This window comes from Drosophila miranda, assembly GCF_003369915.1.
Source record: "Drosophila miranda strain MSH22 chromosome Y unlocalized genomic scaffold, D.miranda_PacBio2.1 Contig_Y1_pilon, whole genome shotgun sequence".
Classification (NCBI taxonomy): Eukaryota; Metazoa; Arthropoda; class Insecta; order Diptera; family Drosophilidae; genus Drosophila; species Drosophila miranda.
Genome location: NW_022881603.1, coordinates 33034267 through 33053151, shown reverse-complemented (window position 1 = coordinate 33053151; position 18885 = coordinate 33034267). Strand labels below are relative to the sequence as shown.

At 48.5% G+C, this 18885-nt stretch overlaps 1 long non-coding RNA gene across 1 annotated transcript; it reads right to left on the bottom strand.

The window, feature by feature from the left end:
• Positions 1 to 5204: 5204 nt before the first annotated feature.
• On the bottom strand, positions 5205 to 5886 carry LOC117191884. The gene is made up of 3 exons (XR_004474100.1): positions 5790 to 5886; positions 5364 to 5737; positions 5205 to 5293 (listed from the first exon to the last, which is right to left on the bottom strand). It is a non-coding gene; the product is annotated as an uncharacterized LOC117191884 (long non-coding RNA).
• Between the last annotated feature and the right edge of the window lie 12999 nt (positions 5887 to 18885).

The window sequence follows — 18885 nt, the reverse complement described above, 5'->3', positions numbered from 1 at the left end:
CCGGCGCAGCCGCGACGGCCCTGTGGAGGTCCCCAGTCGACATACAGAGAGAATTGATCGCGAGTCTCTCAGTGCCAATACCGGAACGCTCGCACACAGGGACGCCTAGCAGGCCCCGCCACCAAGGAAGGGATCGAAGCCGAGAGACCGAAAGAGGGAGAACCGAACCAGCCACCATACGGCCAGCACACCTGGACTACGCTAGAGTGGCGAAACAGGTGAGAGAGTGGTCGTTCCGGTTCGACGGGACGACGAAGCCTCTCGAGTTCTTGGAGCAGGTCGAGTGGTCGAGTGGTGGAGACGTACGGTCTGGATCCGGATCTGATCCCAAGGGCGATGCCGGAGCTGCTAAAAGGGTGGGCGCTGATGTGGTTCGTGGCGAACAATCAACAGTGGAGAACGTGGAAAGAGTTCTCGTCCAGCTTCCAGGCTTACTTTCTGCCGCGGGGATATTTTGAGAAGTTGCTGCAGGAAGTGAGGATGCGGAAACAGAAATGGGGCCAGCCATTCAAAGAGTATATGGTAGAGATGCAGACACTTATGCGACCCCTGAAATGTCCCCAAGAGGAGCAAACGGAGCTGATTCGTGAGAATAGCATGCCCGATCTGAGAGCGTACATGAGGCCGCACCGGTGCAAGGACCTCGACACCATGATGGAACTGGCAGACGAGTTCGAGGCGTTGGAGAGGGACCCTTCCACAAGCCAGCCGAGACGACGGCATGTCGGCGATGCAAAGACGGCCCGCTGGACGGAGCAGCACGGGAGGAAAGGCGAGCGCGTGTCCTTAAGCCGACACCGACCAACGGCAATATCGAGAACGGATATGTCAAGAATCCGGCCCAGGCGTGCCGAAGGCGTGGGAGCGCGGATCATTGGAGCCGGGAGTGCAACGGCCGACCTCTCACCTACTGCTGGAGATGCGGAAAAGTGGGCATCTCGGCATGGCAGTGCTGCAGGAAGACAATAAACGCCCCGCGACCCACGCCGCGGAGGGCCGTGCCAGGGTCGCAAGAAACGGTCCCTCAAGCCTAGTCGGCAGGCTGAGCAGCGAGGAGGAACAGTTATCCGCAGTAGTGGAGGTCGCGGGCATGGAGCTGCAAGCCACGGTGGATACAGGAGCTACCAGCAGTTTCGTGAGCCGCGAGCTGGCGGACCGATTAAAGGGTGAAGGCCGGGAGGCGGCGGAAAGGAAAAGGGTGAGGTTGGCGGATGGCCATAGCCAGGAGGTCACGTGCCAGATTGAAACGAAGGTATGCTTTGGGAACAAGGAGATCCCAATGGTGCTACTCGTATTGCCGGGTGTGATTGATGAGTTAGTGTTGGGATGGGATTTTCTCCGCGCGGTCGGGGCAGTGGTGACCTGTGCAGGGCACAGGGTGGTGATCCCTGCCCAAGATCGGGAACGAGGAGACCAGGAGGAAAGACTGTCCGTGGCGAAGGCCGAAGCTGGAGACACGGCTCCGGAGTCCGACAACAAAACTGACACGACCCTAAGAGTGGCCGCCAGAGAGGTGTCAGCGGGCATGGGGCAGAATGAGGGGGCGAGGGAAAAGCCAGTGGAGGACTTCTTAGCCCGAGAGTTGGAGGCATTTTCCAAGATCGAGGGGGTGTCTAATGTGGCGGTGCACACAATCACCATGAGTGACCCGCAACCGATTAAGCAAAGATATTACCCGAAGAACCCCAAAATGCAGGCCGAGATTAACCAGAAAGTGGACGAACTATTAGAAATGGGATGCATAGAGCCGTCAAAGAGGCCCTACAGTTCGCCTATAGTGATGGTAAAGAAGAAAAATGGCAAATTGAGATTGTGCGTGGACTTTCGTCAAGTTAACGCGAGATCAGTAAAGGACGCGTACCCAATGCCCAGGATCGATTACATACTCGACCAACTGCGGGAAGCGAAATTCATAAGTAGCCTAGATCTGAAGGATGGATATTGGCAGATCCCCCTGGCCGAGAGCAGGCGGCCGATCACGGCATTCACGGGGCCCGGAAAGGGGTTATACCAATGGAAGGTGATGCCATTTGGGTTACACTCCGCGTCGGCCACCTTTCAACGGGCGTTAGACCAAGTGATTGGGCCAGAAATGATGCCGCACGCGTTCGCGTACCAGGATGACATAGTGGTCATCGGGCGAACAGAGGAAGAACACCGAAGAAACCTGAAAGAGGTGTTTCGACGGCTGCGCTTGGCTAACCTGCGGCTGAACGCAGACAAGAGCAAGTTCTTTAGGAAAGAGCTGCGGTATCTGGGCCACAAGGTGACCGGCGAGGGGATATGTACAGACCCCGAGAAAGTCGCAGCCATAGCCGAACTGAAACCGGCGACAAATGTCAAGGAGCTGAGACAGTACTTGGGAGTGGCCTCATGGTACCGGAGGTTCGTGCCCGACTTCGCCACCCTCGTGCAGCCCCTGACCGGGCTCCTCAAGAAGAAGACGGAATGGGTCTGGACACAAGAACGGCAAGAAGCGTTCGAGGAGGTGAAAAGACGACTAGTGGCGGACCCCGTGCTGGCGTGCCCCGACTTCTCGATGAAGTTCATTCTGCAGACAGACGCCAGTGATTACGGGCTGGGTGCGATTCTCACGCAGGAGACGGAAAGGGGCGAACGGGTAATATGGACCCGAAAGGAACTATTCGGCGACCGAGAAAGAATGTCTGGCCATTGTATGGGCCATCCGCCGGTTGAGGCCATACTTGGAAGGATATCGCTTCAAGGTGGTTACGGACCACATGGCTCTGAAATGGCTAAATAGCATAGAAAGTCCGTCGGGGAGAGTGGCGAGATGGGCATTAGAGCTACAGCAGTACGACTTTGAAGTCGCGTACAGGAAAGGACAGCTCAACGTGGTAGCCGACGCACTCTCCCGACAACCGGTGGAGGAGCGAGGCCGTCGGATAAGAAATGAGGAGGGAACACAACCAGTAGGCGAGCCTGCAAGTGGTTAGAGGGCATGGTAGAAAAGATCAGAAAAGAATCCCCAAAGTACCCAGACTATGTGGAGAAGGGGGGAAACTTGTACCGGCACATTCCTCACCGGGCAGTGAGCGAAGAAGTCGCCTCGTGGAAGTTATGTGTGCCGAAATATGCCCGAGAAAGGGTTTTAAAGGAAAGCCACGATAGCCCGGAAGCAGGCCACGCCGGCGGAAGGAGAACCGCGGCACGGGTGGCGGCAAGATATTACTGTACATCCCAGGGATGTACAGGGACGTGAGGGCCTACGTGCGGAAGTGCGAACTATGTCTTCGTTTTAAGCCAAGTCAGCTACAAGCGGCAGGAGAAATGTTGACACAGGTGCCGGAAGAACCATGGGCAACGGTATGCGCGGACTTTGTGGGTCCTCTGCCGAGGTCGAAGCATGGGAACTCGATGCTGTTGGTGCTAGTGGATCGATTCTCCAAGTGGACCGAGTTGGTGCCGCTGAGGAAGGCCACAGCAGAGGCACTAATAAAGGCCTGTCGAGAGCGCATAATAGCCCGTTTTGGGGCGCCCAAAGTCTTCATTACGGACAATGGGCTGCAGTTTGCAAGCAGGGCATTTACAAGATTCCTGGAACAGCTAGGAGTTCGCCACCAGTTTACGGCGTCATACACGCCGCAAGAGAATCCGACAGAGCGAACGAACAGAACGGTAAAGACCATGATAGCTCAGTTCACCGAGGGTGATCAAAGGTGTTGGGACGGAAAATGGCCGGAGCTAATGCTGGCCATGAATTCGGGAGTGTCGGATACAACGGGATATTCACCGGCGTTCGTGGTGCAAGGAAGGGAACCCCGGCTGCCAAAGGCCCTATATGACGAGGAGACGGTAGGCACGGGACAAGGCACAGAGACGCCGGATGAAAATGCGAAGAAATTAAAGGAGCTGTTTCAGTTGGTTCGACGCAACTTGGAAAGGGCAGCCCAGGATCAGGCCAGGCATTACAACCTGAGAAGAAGACCGTGGAGACCCAAAGTGGGAGAGGTCGTGTGGGCCAAACAGCACCACCTTTCCAATGCAGCGGAGGGATTCGCCGCGAAACTGGCACCAAGGTACGATGGGCCATACCAGATAGAGGACTTTATATCCCCAGTTATCTGCAACCTAAGAAAGGAGGGCGACAGGAAGAAGAGAACGGCACACATACGAGATCTGAAACCCCAACCCGAGGAGCGAGAGACACAGGGGTGAAGGAGAATGGCTGTAACAGGTCGCCCTAAAGGGTCAGGACACGCACGAGACTCGTCAGCACGCAGGGTGATGGACTTGTGCACTTAGTTTAAAAAAAAAACGAGGGGGAACGTTGTGAGTTGCTGCGGGGACCGCAACTCTACATTTATACCCGATACTGCAAATTGATTTCTTGCTTTTGGCTACAAAAATGATCCGATCTGATCCAGATTCAGCAATCTGATAGATATGGTCATTATCTATGATTTTGCGTTTTTAGTTTTCTCGAATCTGCAATATTGTGGATGCAACAGATTTTCGTCCTTTGTGTGGGCGGAAGGGGGTGGGACGAAATTTTGAGATATACGTTTTATAGTGAGATCTAACAGGAGTGCGATACTAAATTTGGTTACTCTAGCATTAATAGTCTCTGAGATTTGTGGATGCCCCAGATTTTCGTCCTTTGCGGGGGCGGAAGGGGGTTTGGCGAAATTTGGACACGAAACGGTCAAGGTCCGATATCACAGGAGTGTGGATACCAAATTTGGTTGCTCTAGCTCTTATGGGTTCTGAGATCCTTGAACTCATATTTTGCAATTGGCAAAACCGACCATGAAACCTGTGTGTTAGAGAGAGACAGAGCGAGAAAGAATGAAATTGTTTTCTTGATTCTGGCTATAATAATTATACGATCTGGTTCAGAATTTGCCCTCTAGAAGATATAGTCATCTTCTACGATTCTGCGTTTTTGGTTTTCTCGTATCGTCGAAATTGTGGATGCCACAGATTTTCGCCCTTTGTGGGCGCGGAAGTGGGCGGGGCAAAGTTTTGAAATGTTCTTGTAGCAGTGACATATCACAGAAGTCTGGATCCAAAACATCGTTGCTATAGCTCTTATAGTCTTTGAGCACTAGGCGCTGAAGGGGACGGACAGACGGACGGACGGACGGACAGACATGGCTCAATTGACTCGGCTATTGATGCTGATCAAGAATATATATACTTTATGGGGTCGGAAACGATTCCTTCTGGACGTTACACACATCCACTTTTACCACAAATCTAATATACCCCAATACTCATTTTGAGTATCGGGTATAAAAAGGGGGAACAGGAAGACCGTGGTTGGAGAAATCTGGAAAAAAAAAGCGAAAATTAGTAGAAAGAAAGAAAAATAAAACGAGAAGAGGAAAAGCTCAGCAAACCTGAACAGGAAACGCGTCACCCAAAGCTGGGAGGCGAATCCAGGGTCGGGGAGGGTAATCTCAGACAGCGGATGACCAGGAAAAAAAACGCAGGGGCCAGGCTCACGCCTCAACGCGGACTCACGGGGCAACTACGAGCGTCGGGCCGGAACGACGGGTGCCGCTCATGCGTGGACTACCGGGCGAGGAGTCGGATGATCCTCGGGTCCGAGCCGCTGTGTGAGGGAGACACCTGTCAAAAGAGTCCGGCCGGTGGCGCATAGGAGTTGCCCTGGGATGTGAGCCAAAGATTGAAGCCCGGGCGGAGGGTCGGAGCACCCATTGTTCACGAGCGGAATCGCGGCAAGCGGCCCGCATTGAGGGCAGAGGGCGAGCTGGATAGGGAGAAAGGGTTGAGTAAAAGTCATCCGGGTCGGGAGAACTCACCCAGGCCAAGGAGGGTCCAAGCAGCACGAGATGAAGAAGACAGGTCGACGGTAGCATGTAAGAATAAATAGCAATTTGTATAGCAATTAAAAGTAAATAATTAGCAATCCATTAATCCATTAAATAGCAATTAAAATAAACAAAAATAAAGGGCTAAATAAAAATTATGAATAAGCAAAATAAAATGGGGGAATAAAAAGCCTAATAATCATGAACGGGAAGGGGGTGGGTCCATCAAAGATGGAAAAGTGTTATCCAGTAGCCAACAGAGAAACGCGGCGAGAACACAACAGTATCCAAAACGAGGTGGAACGTTGTGAGTTGCTGCGGACACCGCAACTCTACAGTTATACCCGATACTAAGTCAGTATGGCTCTCCTCCGGCAGACGCCGCTAATATTGAACCACACGACAAAGAGTGCGTGCGAGAGAGACAGAAAATCAGTCTGAGCGTGACGTCGTGCGCTGCGTAGCCACTGAAAATTGATTTCTTGCTTTTGGCTACAAAAATGATCCGATCTGATCCAGATTCAGCAATCTGATAGATATGGTCATTATCTATGATTCTGCGTTTTTAGTTTTCTCGAATGTGCAATATTGTGGATGCAACAGATTTTCGTTTTTTGTGGGGGCGGAAGGGGGTGGGGCGAAATTCTGAGATATACGTTTTATAGTGAGATCTAACAGAAGTGCGGATACCAAATTTGGTTACTCTAGCCTTAATAGTCTCTGAGATTTGTGGATGCCCCAGATTTTCGTCCTTTGCGGGGGCGGAAGGGGCTGTGGCGAAATTTGGACACGAAACGGTCAAGGTCCGATATCACAGGAGTGTGGATACCAAATTTGGTTGCTCTGGCTCTTATAGGTTCTGAGATCCTTGAACTCATATTTTGCAATTGACAAAACCGACCATGAAACCTGTGTGTTAGAGAGAGACAGAGCGAGAAAAAATGAAATTGTTTTCTTGATTCTGGCTATAATCATTATACGATCTGGTTCAGATTTTGCACTGTAAAAGAGATGGTCATCCTCACCGATTCTGCATTTTTGGTTTTATCGTATCTTTAAAAATGTGGATGCCACAGATTTTCGTCCTTTATGGGGGCGGAAGTGGGCGGGGCGAAGTTTTGAAATATTTTTGTAGCAGTGACATATCACAGAAGTCTGGATCCAAAACATCGTTGTTCTAGCTCTTATAGTCTTTGAGCACTAGGCGCTGAAGGGGACGGACGGACGGACGGACGGACGGACGGACGGACGGACGGACGGACGGACAGACAGACAGGGCTCAATCGACTCGGCTATTGATGCTGATCAAGAATATATATACTTTATGGGGTCGGAAACGATTCCTTCTGGACGTTACACACATCCACTTTTACCACAAATCTAATATACCCCAATACTCATTTTGAGTATCGGGTATAAAAAAAGGGATAAGGCGAAATCGCATAGAGAGCGGAGAGCGTGACGGCACTCACACAACCAGGGGAAAGATGCCGTTAGAGAGCGCGGCCGGCAGAGAGACGAGGCTGAGGGCCATGAATACAAACGCAACAACCGTTAGAACCAGGCAAGAGAGACCGAAACACGGAGCACCGGCACCGTTAGAGGGAACGATTGGCTATGCAACGCGTGTATATAGGCGGGTGGAAAACGGAACACCGAACACTTGAAGGTAATTATCACCAGAGAGAACGCAAGAAAAAGTAGCAAGGAAAAAAAGATGGAGATGAAACGCGGGCTCAACCACGAGGATGGCAGCCCAACCGCTCAAGAGAAGGCCAGGTGGAGACGGCAGCAAAGGGCGGAGCCGGAGACGAGGAATAGAAGGCCGCTGACCCTGCGCGACAAAATCGAGGCGGTGAGGCGGAGATTTCAGGAGGCGACGCCGGAGGAGACGCGCCGGATGCACCGAGTGCTAGAGGCGGCGCGGGCGATCAGGCGGCGGAGGGACGAGCGGATGGAGGCGCGGCGGCGACAGGCGGAAAGAGCCGCCAGTACGGAGGAGCACGGCCAAGAGAGCGACGAGGCGCCGCCACCCCCACCATTCCGGGTGGTGCTGCCGCCGATGCAGCCCCGGACCGACGAGGCGGAGACCGAGGGGGCGCAGCCCCAGGCCACGGGCAAGCAGGCTACGAACCCCGAGGCCGAGTGGCAGCGGCGGCTGCAGCAGGCCGAGGAGGAGGAGGGCGAGCTGTGGCAGCCTACGCCACCGGCCGAGGATGACGAGGGCCCCGAGAGGCGGCAGCCGCAGGCCGAGGAGGAGCAGCACCAGCAGTACCAGCAGCAGCAGCAGCAGCAGCACCAGCAGCCGCATCACCAGCAGCAGGGGCAGGAGCAGTGGCAGCAGCAACCACAGTGGAGGGGACCGGAGGCGGCCGTAATGTGACCGTACGTATCGCAGGAGGTGCGGACCGCCGTGCGCCAGGTGATGGTGTGGCACCACCAGACCCTGCACATCACGTGGGCCTCGGGGCCCGCCCCGAGCGAAGCCCAGCCAGAGGCCGGCGCCCGGGTGTGGGAGGAGAGTCCACGCGGCAGCAACAACGGGGACCCGCGGAGGAGGGACCCCGGACCCGCCCCCACGACCTCAGAGGCAGCAATGGCGACGGCGGAGGCAGCGACGCGGACTGCAGAAGCGGCGAAGGTGACAGCAGAGACGCAGGCCGCGGAAATGGCGACGGCAGCCCAGACGGCGACGGCGGTCCAGACGGCGACGGCCGAGGCAGCGGCAGACACGGCGACGGCGGAGGCGGCGACGCGAACGGCAGAGGCGGCGACGGCGGCAGCCGGGACGCACACCGCGGAAACGACGACGGCGGTCCAGACAGCGACGGCCGAGGCAGCAGCGACGGCGGCGACAGCACCGACGAAGGTGGAACTCGCGGAAGTCGGGGCGTGGGAGCGCGGACCGTGGGTGTGGCCCGCACCGGAGAGGTCGACGGCGGCCGAGCGCCCGGCTCTGAAGCGGCAGGCCTCCTGCCCGGGGCCCCGTGCAGGACCGAAGCGGCCGGCCCTGCAACGGCAGAGCTCGGCACCGGCAGCCACTGGACGGCGATCCCGCGGGAGGAGTGGCCGGCGGCGGTGGTCCGCGCGCAGACCCAGATTGGCCTCGTGGGTAGGAGGGTGAAAAAGCTGGTGAGTGAGCGGGGTACCCGGTACCGCATTGCGATGTCGGCCACACGCACGGAGGTGTTCCGCGAACAAAAGTAGGAAAAAAAAGAGCAAAAGGGAACGAGGAAAAAAAAGGGGGGAAAAAACAAGGGCGAAACACGCGGGAAGAAAGTGAATAAAGAGAAGACGAAAAAGAAAGAAGTGGAATACTTACTGGGGAGAAATATCGAGTGGATCGCCTAAACGCCCCTACACCTTATCGATAGGCGGGATTCGGCCCCAGCCAGAAAATTGCAAGGGCTGGCAGCGCCGCCCGAGCAAAGGCGGCAGAGGGCGCCAGGGCGCCCGTGATCCCAGATGCAGTAAGGAGCGCGCTTAAAATGGGGCCGTTTGAATGGGGAAAGCACACTCCGTCGCAAGGTCGCGGAAAACGGGAGTATTCCGCTGCGGGAAGAAAGAGGGGGGCGTGAGGAACCGCGGTTCCCACAGGCCGAATTCGACCAAAGCATAGCCGGATAAAGGCGGTGGGACGGTCGGATAAAGGCTGATGGCTGGCTGGATAAGGCGAAGGTCACCCCAGATACCCACGGATATCCGGATGCGGCGAAGAGGCCAAGGGCCCCGAGAGGAGAAGTGTCCCGCTCTCGGAGAGAGAGAAACGCGAGAGGCAGAGGAGACGGCGGGAGCGGGCCGGCAGCGATCCGACGCATGACCAAATAAGGGCATGGGATCACGCCACCGGCCAGGCCCCGTTACGAAGGCCGTGGAAACCAGGAGACGGCGATGGAAAACTACCAACGCCGAGATGGGGCCCGTCAAGGGGCTATAAAAGGAGGCGGCGGAGAAGTGGAGAAGTGGAGAAGTGATCGCGCGCGCACTTTGAAACCCCGCCGAAACGTAAGAGTGATACCCGGTACGGTTCGAAGAAGTGCAGTGAAGTGAATAGCAACAGGAAGACAGGCCCCGCCTGCCCCCAGAGTGAGTCTAAGTTAAGAGGTGATCCACAGTTGCCGGCGGAAGCTAAGAGGGGAGTGCGAGACGTAGAGTGCGGATTTGCGTGGCGGGCCAAAGCAATAGCGGAGGTTAAATTGCCCCAATCATTAGCCTCAACGCTGCCACACCCGACGAGAGCCCACGCTTGGTGGAGATCCATAGATAAGTTAAATTGTAGCATCTAGCCCTAAGTCCTAATATAATTACGAATAAAGAGAAATTCGATTAAAGAAAAGGAAGGTCTTATCATTTGTCGTTGGGGGCAACAATAAAAATACGTTGCGACGAATCGGCCGACCGCTGAGCGAGCCCAGCACACTCAAGCGAACCAAAAAGCTGGTTCGTTACACTACATATATTGTGAATAAAGAGTATAATTTTATTTATTTATTTATGATAAGCGTAATAACACAAATTATACAATATGCATACAAAATAAACTAAACTAACCCAAAAAATCCTATCCTTTTGAATTTAAATTCAAATTATCATAAAAATAACTCTAACACCACCATTAAGCATTTTATTTTTTTTTTAAGAGTTGAAAGGCTTTATTTTGTTCACAGGCTTCCGTTTTTTGGGCTTAATTTTATTTCTTCCATTAATTCAAAGGCGATCATCTTTTCGGTCCATCGATTGACGCAAACATCGATAGTATCAATAGTGGTAATAGGGGTACTCTTTATGGTCGGTTTCCACTACACTACGTTTCTTTCCGTACAAAATTACGTTATTGTGCCTTGAGTTTATTCGTTTAAACCTTATTTAATACAAAATGCAAAATAAGGAGAATTTAAAATAACCCAGTCCAGTAGAAAATTGATTCCTTAATCGGATAAATTTTAGTGGGCAAGGCTGAGAGTCTGAGTTACTCAGCATTATTCAACGGAATATCAAAATTGAGCAAAAGGAACGATTTTTCTCTTACGTCTTATTAAGTTTTTTTTTTATTTGACCTTCTTCGCTAAAACCTTTTTTTTAGACTAAATCCAACAAAAGCAAGAGTTAAAAATCAACTAATCAAGTAGAAAATTTATTCATCAATCGTATAAAATTATGTGGGCATGGCTTAATGTTCTATGTTGCTGGGAATATTTGACGGAAGATCAAAAACTAGGAATTCGTTGTAAAACCCGTTTGACAACAATAATTTTCATACCCTATGGAAAAGGATATTTTAAATTGAGAAAATGTTTGTCATCCCAGGATGTGTAGGTATCAGGATCGAGATATATATATATACAAGATAATAATTGTCGGGTCAAGCAGCTTAAATATTTTAAATTATTGCCAGTGGTGCGGCCCAAAGGAAATGCATTTTGGTGTTGTCGTTTCCAATGCCCCCACTGCAAAGATCATTTGCTACCGCATATGCGCGTGCAGCGGAATTCTTTCTTCTCCTTATGTCGCAATCTCTCGGACTCGGCTTAACAGCGTCGCCGAGCAGCTCTAACGCTCTCGGGCTATCATACGCTCTCGCTCGCGTCTAAGCTTGCTGCATAGGGCCCGGCAATTTGGCCCGTCAGCCCTTGCATGGGCAGTCTTGAGCTAATCGTCGCTGCTATTAGACTAACATCCTCGCATCAATCGTTCGCCCCAATCATCCCCATATGTACATACGCGATAAGTTGGTTTACATATGCAAATAAATTGTGAATTATAAACAGCCTCTCGACTTTCATTAACTTCAAATTGCAACAGTTGTTAAAAACGCTTAATAGCTAAACATTTGGTGACCCCGACGTGATTGTGCAATAAATAATCCATCAGTGCAATCACAAACTAATATAGCATTCAAAGATCTTAACTAATTGCCATCTCAACCAGTGTCATCGACCACATAAGTTATCCATACATATATACACCGGCCTACACCGGTCGCCTTTGTATATACAGTTCGTACATAGCTGTTCGCTTGCTGGGCTCGGTTCTTGTCATCGTCTATTGCTCGTGTTACTCTTTGCGATCATCTTCCCGCTAGAGACGTTGGTCTTTCTGCTAACGCTGCCGCTACCATGGAAATTAATGCTGCTAACGAAATTCCAATGACTAGTGAGCAAAACAGGGTGTCTTTTTTGAAGCTTAAGTCAACGGAATTATGCGAGAAAATGAAAAGGTTAGCTACCGCTTGGCAGAATGAGTCGTCAGACTGTGACTACTACATGCTCGTGGTAAAGCAAGAGCAAGTCGAGAAGTTGATCAGCAAATTTGAGATGTTTCACGGCGAGCTTGAGGAATTGGATCGAAGCGAAATTCACAGTGGTTTGTGTGACATTTTTGAGTCACTTGCAAGCTCGCTGAAGGCGGCGATTATGAGGGAAATGGCTAAGAGTAGCGGCCGCATGCCGTTTCATTCTACCTTGGCTGGAGGAAATACTACGGTTGAGTTTGCCGGCTCGCAATTTCTACCTCACCGTAGACAAGTACCATCCCTGCCTCCTATAGAATTGCCGGCGTTTAGCGGCGGGTATGCGAACTGGACGGACTTTTATTCATCCGGACTTAACAAACATAGAAAAGCTCCAGCATTTGCGTTCCTGTCTGCGGGATTTGGCATTGGAGACTGTTCGGTCGCTGGAAATCTCAGATGGCAATTATGCTGTGGCATTAGATTTGTTGGAAAACAGATTCAATAATCGGCGATTGGTCTTTCAGGCACACATCAATGAGATCTTGGCGCTCCAGGCTGTGGAACCTGGGTCAGTGGTCATGCTTCGGGAGCTTTCAGACAAGTTCAATTCACATATGCGCGCGCTCCAGCGTTTGGGCACCACTGAGCAGATCGCAGGATGCATCGTCGTGCAGGAAATTCTCCGAAAACTGGATCCATCGAGCCAAGAGAAGTGGGAGGAACGATTCAACGACCCCGCATTCGCAAACTTAATTCCGTCGTGGGAATCATTGGAGACGATGGACTTTTCTATGGCAAGCTATGCGTTGAGCAATCAGGTGGGCTGAAGTAGAAAGCATAATAATTCTAGGTCCACATTGGTTACAACGAACCAAACCGTAGCACGCTGCGCGCTGTGCAACGATGGTGCTCACGAGGTCCAGCACTGCCAGAAGTTTAAAGCGCTGTCCCCCACAAATCGCCATAAAGAAGCCAAGCGGCTTTCGTTGTGTATAAATTGTCTCAGAACAGGGCATCGATTACTTTAGTTTTTTTTTTTTTTTTTTTTTTGGTCTCATTATCTTCTTTGTATTTTACTTCCGGGAAAAAAGATCGCGCGCGCACGTTGAAACCCCGCCGAAACGTAAGAGTGATACCCGGTACGGTTCGAAGAAGTGCAGTGAAGTGAATAGCAACAGGAAGACAGGCCCCGCCTGCCCCCAGAGTGAGTCTAAGTTAAGAGGTGATCCACAGTTGCCGGCGGAAGCTAAGAGGGGAGTGCGAGACGTAGAGTGCGGATTTGCGTGGCGGGCCAAAGCAATAGCGGAGGTCAAATTGCCCCAATCATTAGCCTCAACGCTGCCACACCCGACGAGAGCCCACGCGTGGTGGAGATCCATAGATAAGTTAAATTGTAGCATCTAGCCCTAAGTCCTAATATAATTACGAATAAAGAGAAATTCGATTAAAGAAAAGGAAGGTCTTATCATTTGTCGTTGGGGGCAACAATAAAAATACGTTGCGACGAATCGGCCGACCGCTGAGCGAGCCCAGCAAACTCAAGCGAACCAAAAAGCTGGTTCGTTACACTACATATATTGTGAATAAAGAGTATAATTTTATTTATTTATTTATGATAAGCGTAATAACACAAATTATACAATATGCATACAAAATAAACTAAACTAACCCAAAAAATCCTATCCTTTTGAATTTAAATTCAAATTATCATAAAAACACCACTCTAACACCACCATTAAGCATTTTATTTTTTTTTAAAGAGTTGAAAGGCTTTATTTTGTTCACAGGCTTCCGTTATTTGGGCTTAATTTTATTTCTTCCATTAATTCAAAGGCGATCATCTTTTCGGTCCATCGATTGACGCAAACATCGATAGTATCAATAGTGGTAATAGGGGTACTCTTTATGGTCGGTTTCCACTACACTACGTTTCTTTCCGTACAAAATTACGTTATTGTGCCTTGAGTTTATTCGTTTAAACCTTATTTAATACAAAATGCAAAATAAGGAGAATTTAAAATAACCCAGTCCAGTAGAAAATTGATTCCTTAATCGGATAAATTTTAGTGGGCAAGGCTGAGAGTCTGAGTTACTCAGCATTATTCAAAGGAATATCAAAATTGAGCAAAAGGAACGATTTTTCTCTTACGTCTTATTAAGTTTTTTTTTTATTTGACCTTCTTCGCTAAAACCTTTTTTTTAGACTAAATCCAACAAAAGCAAGAGTTAAAAATCAACCAATCAAGTAGAAAATTGATTCATCAATCGTATAAAATTATGTGGGCATGGCTAAATGTTCTATGTAGCTGGGAATATTCGACAGAAGATCAAAAACTAGGAATTCGTTGTAAAACCCGTTTGACAACAATAATTTTCATACCCTATGGAAAAGGATATTATAAATTGAGAAAATGTTTGTCATCCCAGGATGTGTAGGTATCAGGATCGAGATATATATATATACAAGATAATAATTGTCGGGTCAAGCAGCTTAAATATTTTAAATTATTGCCAGTGGTGCGGCCCAAAGGAAATGCATTTTGGTGTTGTCGTTTCCAATGCCCCCACTGCAAAGATCATTTGCTACCGCATATGCGCGTGCAGCGGAATTCTTTCTTCTCCTTATGTCGCAATCTCTCGGACTCGGCTTAACAGCGTCGCCGAGCAGCTCTAACGCTCTCGGGCTATCATACGCTCTCGCTCGCGTCTAAGCTTGCTGCATAGGGCCCGGCAATTTGGCCCGTCAGCCCTTGCATGGGCAGTCTTGAGCTAATCGTCGCTGCTATTAGACTAACATCCTCGCATCAATCGTTCGCCCCAATCATCCCCATATGTACATACGCGATAAGTTGGTTTACATATGCAAATAAATTGTGAATTATAAACAGCCTCTCGACTTTCATTAACTTCATATTGCAACAGTTGTTAAAAACGCTTAATAGCTAAACATTTGGTGACCCCGACGTGATTGTGCAATAAATAATCCATCAGTGCAATCACAAACTAATATAGCATTCAAAGATCTTAACTAATTGCCATCTCAACCAGTGTCATCGACCACATAAGTTATCCATACATATATACACCGGCCTCCCCTGCATATTCGGTAGTGCACGGAGCTGTTGGCTTGCGCTTCTCTTTTCGGTCATCTTCCCGCAAGAAACATTTCTTACACCGGTCGCCTTTGTATATACAGTTCGTACATAGCTGTTCGCTTGCTGGGCTCGGTTCTTGTCGTCTATTGCTCGTGTTACTCTTTGCGATCATCTTCCCGCTAGAGACGTTGGTCTTTCTGCTAACGCTGCCGCTACCATGGAAATTAATGCTGCTAACGAAATTCCAATGACTAGTGAGCAAAACAGGGTGTCTTTTTTGAAGCTTAAGTCAACGGAATTATGCGAGAAAATGAAAAGGTTAGCTACCGCTTGGCAGAATGAGTCGTCAGACTGTGACTACTACATGCTCGTGGTAAAGCAAGAGCAAGTCGAGAAGTTGATCAGCAAATTTGAGATGTTTCACGGCGAGCTTGAGGAATTGGATCGAAGCGAAATTCACAGTGGTTTGTGTGACATTTTTGAGTCACTTGCAAGCTCGCTGAAGGCGGCGATTATGAGGGAAATGGCTAAGAGTAGCGGCCGCATGCCGTTTCATTCTACCTTGGCTGGAGGAAATACTACGGTTGAGTTTGCCGGCTCGCAATTTCTACCTCACCGTAGACAAGTACCATCCCTGCCTCCTATAGAATTGCCGACGTTTAGCGGCGGGTATGCGAACTGGACGGACTTTTATTCATCCGGACTTAACAAACATAGAAAAGCTCCAGCATTTGCGTTCCTGTCTGCGGGATTTGGCATTGGAGACTGTTCGGGCGCTGGAAATCTCAGATGGCAATTATGCTGTGGCATTAGATTTGTTGGAAAACAGATTCAATAATCGGCGATTGGTCTTTCAGGCACACATCAATGAGATCTTGGCGCTCCAGGCTGTGGAACCTGGGTCAGTGGTCATGCTTCGGGAGCTTTCAGACAAGTTCAATTCACATATGCGCGCGCTCCAGCGTTTGGGCACCACTGAGCAGATCGCAGGATGCATCGTCGTGCAGGAAATTCTCCGAAAACTGGATCCATCGAGCCAAGAGAAGTGGGAGGAACGATTCAACGACCCCGCATTCGCAAACTTAATTCCGTCGTGGGAATCATTGGAGACGATGGACTTTTCTATGGCAAGCTATGCGTTGAGCAATCAGGTGGGCTGAAGTAGAAAGCATAATAATTCTAGGTCCACATTGGTTACAACGAACCAAACCGTAGCACGCTGCGCGCTGTGCAACGATGGTGCTCACGAGGTCCAGCACTGCCAGAAGTTTAAAGCGCTGTCCCCCACAAATCGCCATAAAGAAGCCAAGCGGCTTTCGTTGTGTATAAATTGTCTCAGAACAGGGCATCGATTACTTCAGTATTTTTTTTTTTTTTTTTTTTTTGGTCTCATTATCTTCTTTGTATTTTACTTCCGGGAAAAAAGATCGCGCGCGCACGTTGAAACCCCGCCGAAACGTAAGAGTGATACCCGGTACGGTTCGAAGAAGTGCAGTGAAGTGAATAGCAACAGGAAGACAGGCCCCGCCTGCCCCCAGAGTGAGTCTAAGTTAAGAGGTGATCCACAGTTGCCGGCGGAAGCTAAGAGGGGAGTGCGAGACGTAGAGTGCGGATTTGCGTGGCGGGCCAAAGCAATAGCGGAGGTCAAATTGCCCCAATCATTAGCCTCAACGCTGCCACACCCGACGAGAGCCCACGCGTGGTGGAGATCCATAGATAAGTTAAATTGTAGCATCTAGCCCTAAGTCCTAATATAATTACGAATAAAGAGAAATTCGATTAAAGAAAAGGAAGGTCTTATCATTTGTCGTTGGGGGCAACAATAAAAATACGTTGCGACGAATCGGCCGACCGCTGAGCGAGCCCAGCAAACTCAAGCGAACCAAAAAGCTGGTTCGTTACACTACATATATTGTGAATAAAGAGTATAATTTTATTTATTTATTTATGATAAGCGTAATAACACAAATTATACAATATGCATACAAAATAAACTAAACTAACCCAAAAAATCCTATCCTTTTGAATTTAAATTCAAATTATCATAAAAACACCACTCTAACACCACCATTAAGCATTTTATTTTTTTTTAAAGAGTTGAAAGGCTTTATTTTGTTCACAGGCTTCCGTTATTTGGGCTTAATTTTATTTCTTCCATTAATTCAAAGGCGATCATCTTTTCGGTCCATCGATTGACGCAAACATCGATAGTATCAATAGTGGTAATAGGGGTACTCTTTATGGTCGGTTTCCACTACACTACGTTTCTTTCCGTACAAAATTACGTTATTGTGCCTTGAGTTTATTCGTTTAAACCTTATTTAATACAAAATGCAAAATAAGGAGAATTTAAAATAACCCAGTCCAGTAGAAAATTGATTCCTTAATCGGATAAATTTTAGTGGGCAAGGCTGAGAGTCTGAGTTACTCAGCATTATTCAAAGGAATATCAAAATTGAGCAAAAGGAACGATTTTTCTCTTACGTCTTATTAAGTTTTTTTTTTATTTGACCTTCTTCGCTAAAACCTTTTTTTTAGACTAAATCCAACAAAAGCAAGAGTTAAAAATCAACCAATCAAGTAGAAACTTGATTCATCAATCGTATAAAATTATGTGGGCATGGCTAAATGTTCTATGTAGCTGGGAATATTCGACAGAAGATCAAAAACTAGGAATTCGTTGTAAAACCCGTTTGACAACAATAATTTTCATACCCTATGGAAAAGGATATTATAAATTGAGAAAATGTTTGTCATCCCAGGATGTGTAGGTATCAGGATCGAGATATATATATATACAAGATAATAATTGTCGGGTCAAGCAGCTTAAATATTTTAAATTATTGCCAGTGGTGCGGCCCAAAGGAAATGCATTTTGGTGTTGTCGTTTCCAATGCCCCCACTGCAAAGATCATTTGCTTTCGTCTCCTTATGTCGCAATCTCTCGGACTCGGCTTAACAGCGTCCCCGAGCAGCTCTAACGCTCTCGGGCTATCATACGCTCTCGCTCAATCGTTCGCCCCAATCATCCCCATATGTACATACGCGATAAGTTGGTTTACATATGCAAATAAATTGTGAATTATAAACAGCCTCTCGACTTTCATTAACTTCAAATTGCAACAGTTGTTAAAAACGCTTAATAGCTAAACACTAATCAGTTGTATAAATATGTCTAAAACATATAAATTTGAGAAAATTTCTTTATTAATTACGTTTTAAAAAAAGTTTGGAAAACAGGATCTTCATATTAAATTAACGAAATAGGGTATACACAGCTTGATCAGGGGTGACATAGGCAGCCCTGATCTGTTGAGCCGCATAAACTTCACGATTCCTATTAGACTTACAGGAAATTTTATACCGTTGTTCCTTCCACTTTTTTAAATATTTTGTTTATGCCTTGTTTTAGCCAAAATACAATAAAAGCAAAGACTCAAACTAGCCAACCTCGAAGAAAATTTATTCATCAACGGCCTAAAACTATGTGGGCAGAACTAAGAACTTAAGCTAGTAATATTCGACGGAATATTAGAATCGAGGAATATGTATGATAGAACTAGAATTCGTCAGTATATTTACGGTATATTTTGAAAAAGAGATGGTATATATTGGTATATTTCTGAGGGTCGATCATATCCCAGCAGTACTGGGAAATAGTTCGGAGGTGGTGATATCACCACTCCCTAACAGACCAGGGGTACTTTCTTTACTAACCCTTAACAATGCTTTTCATCATTTCCATTTTTAGCCGCAATGT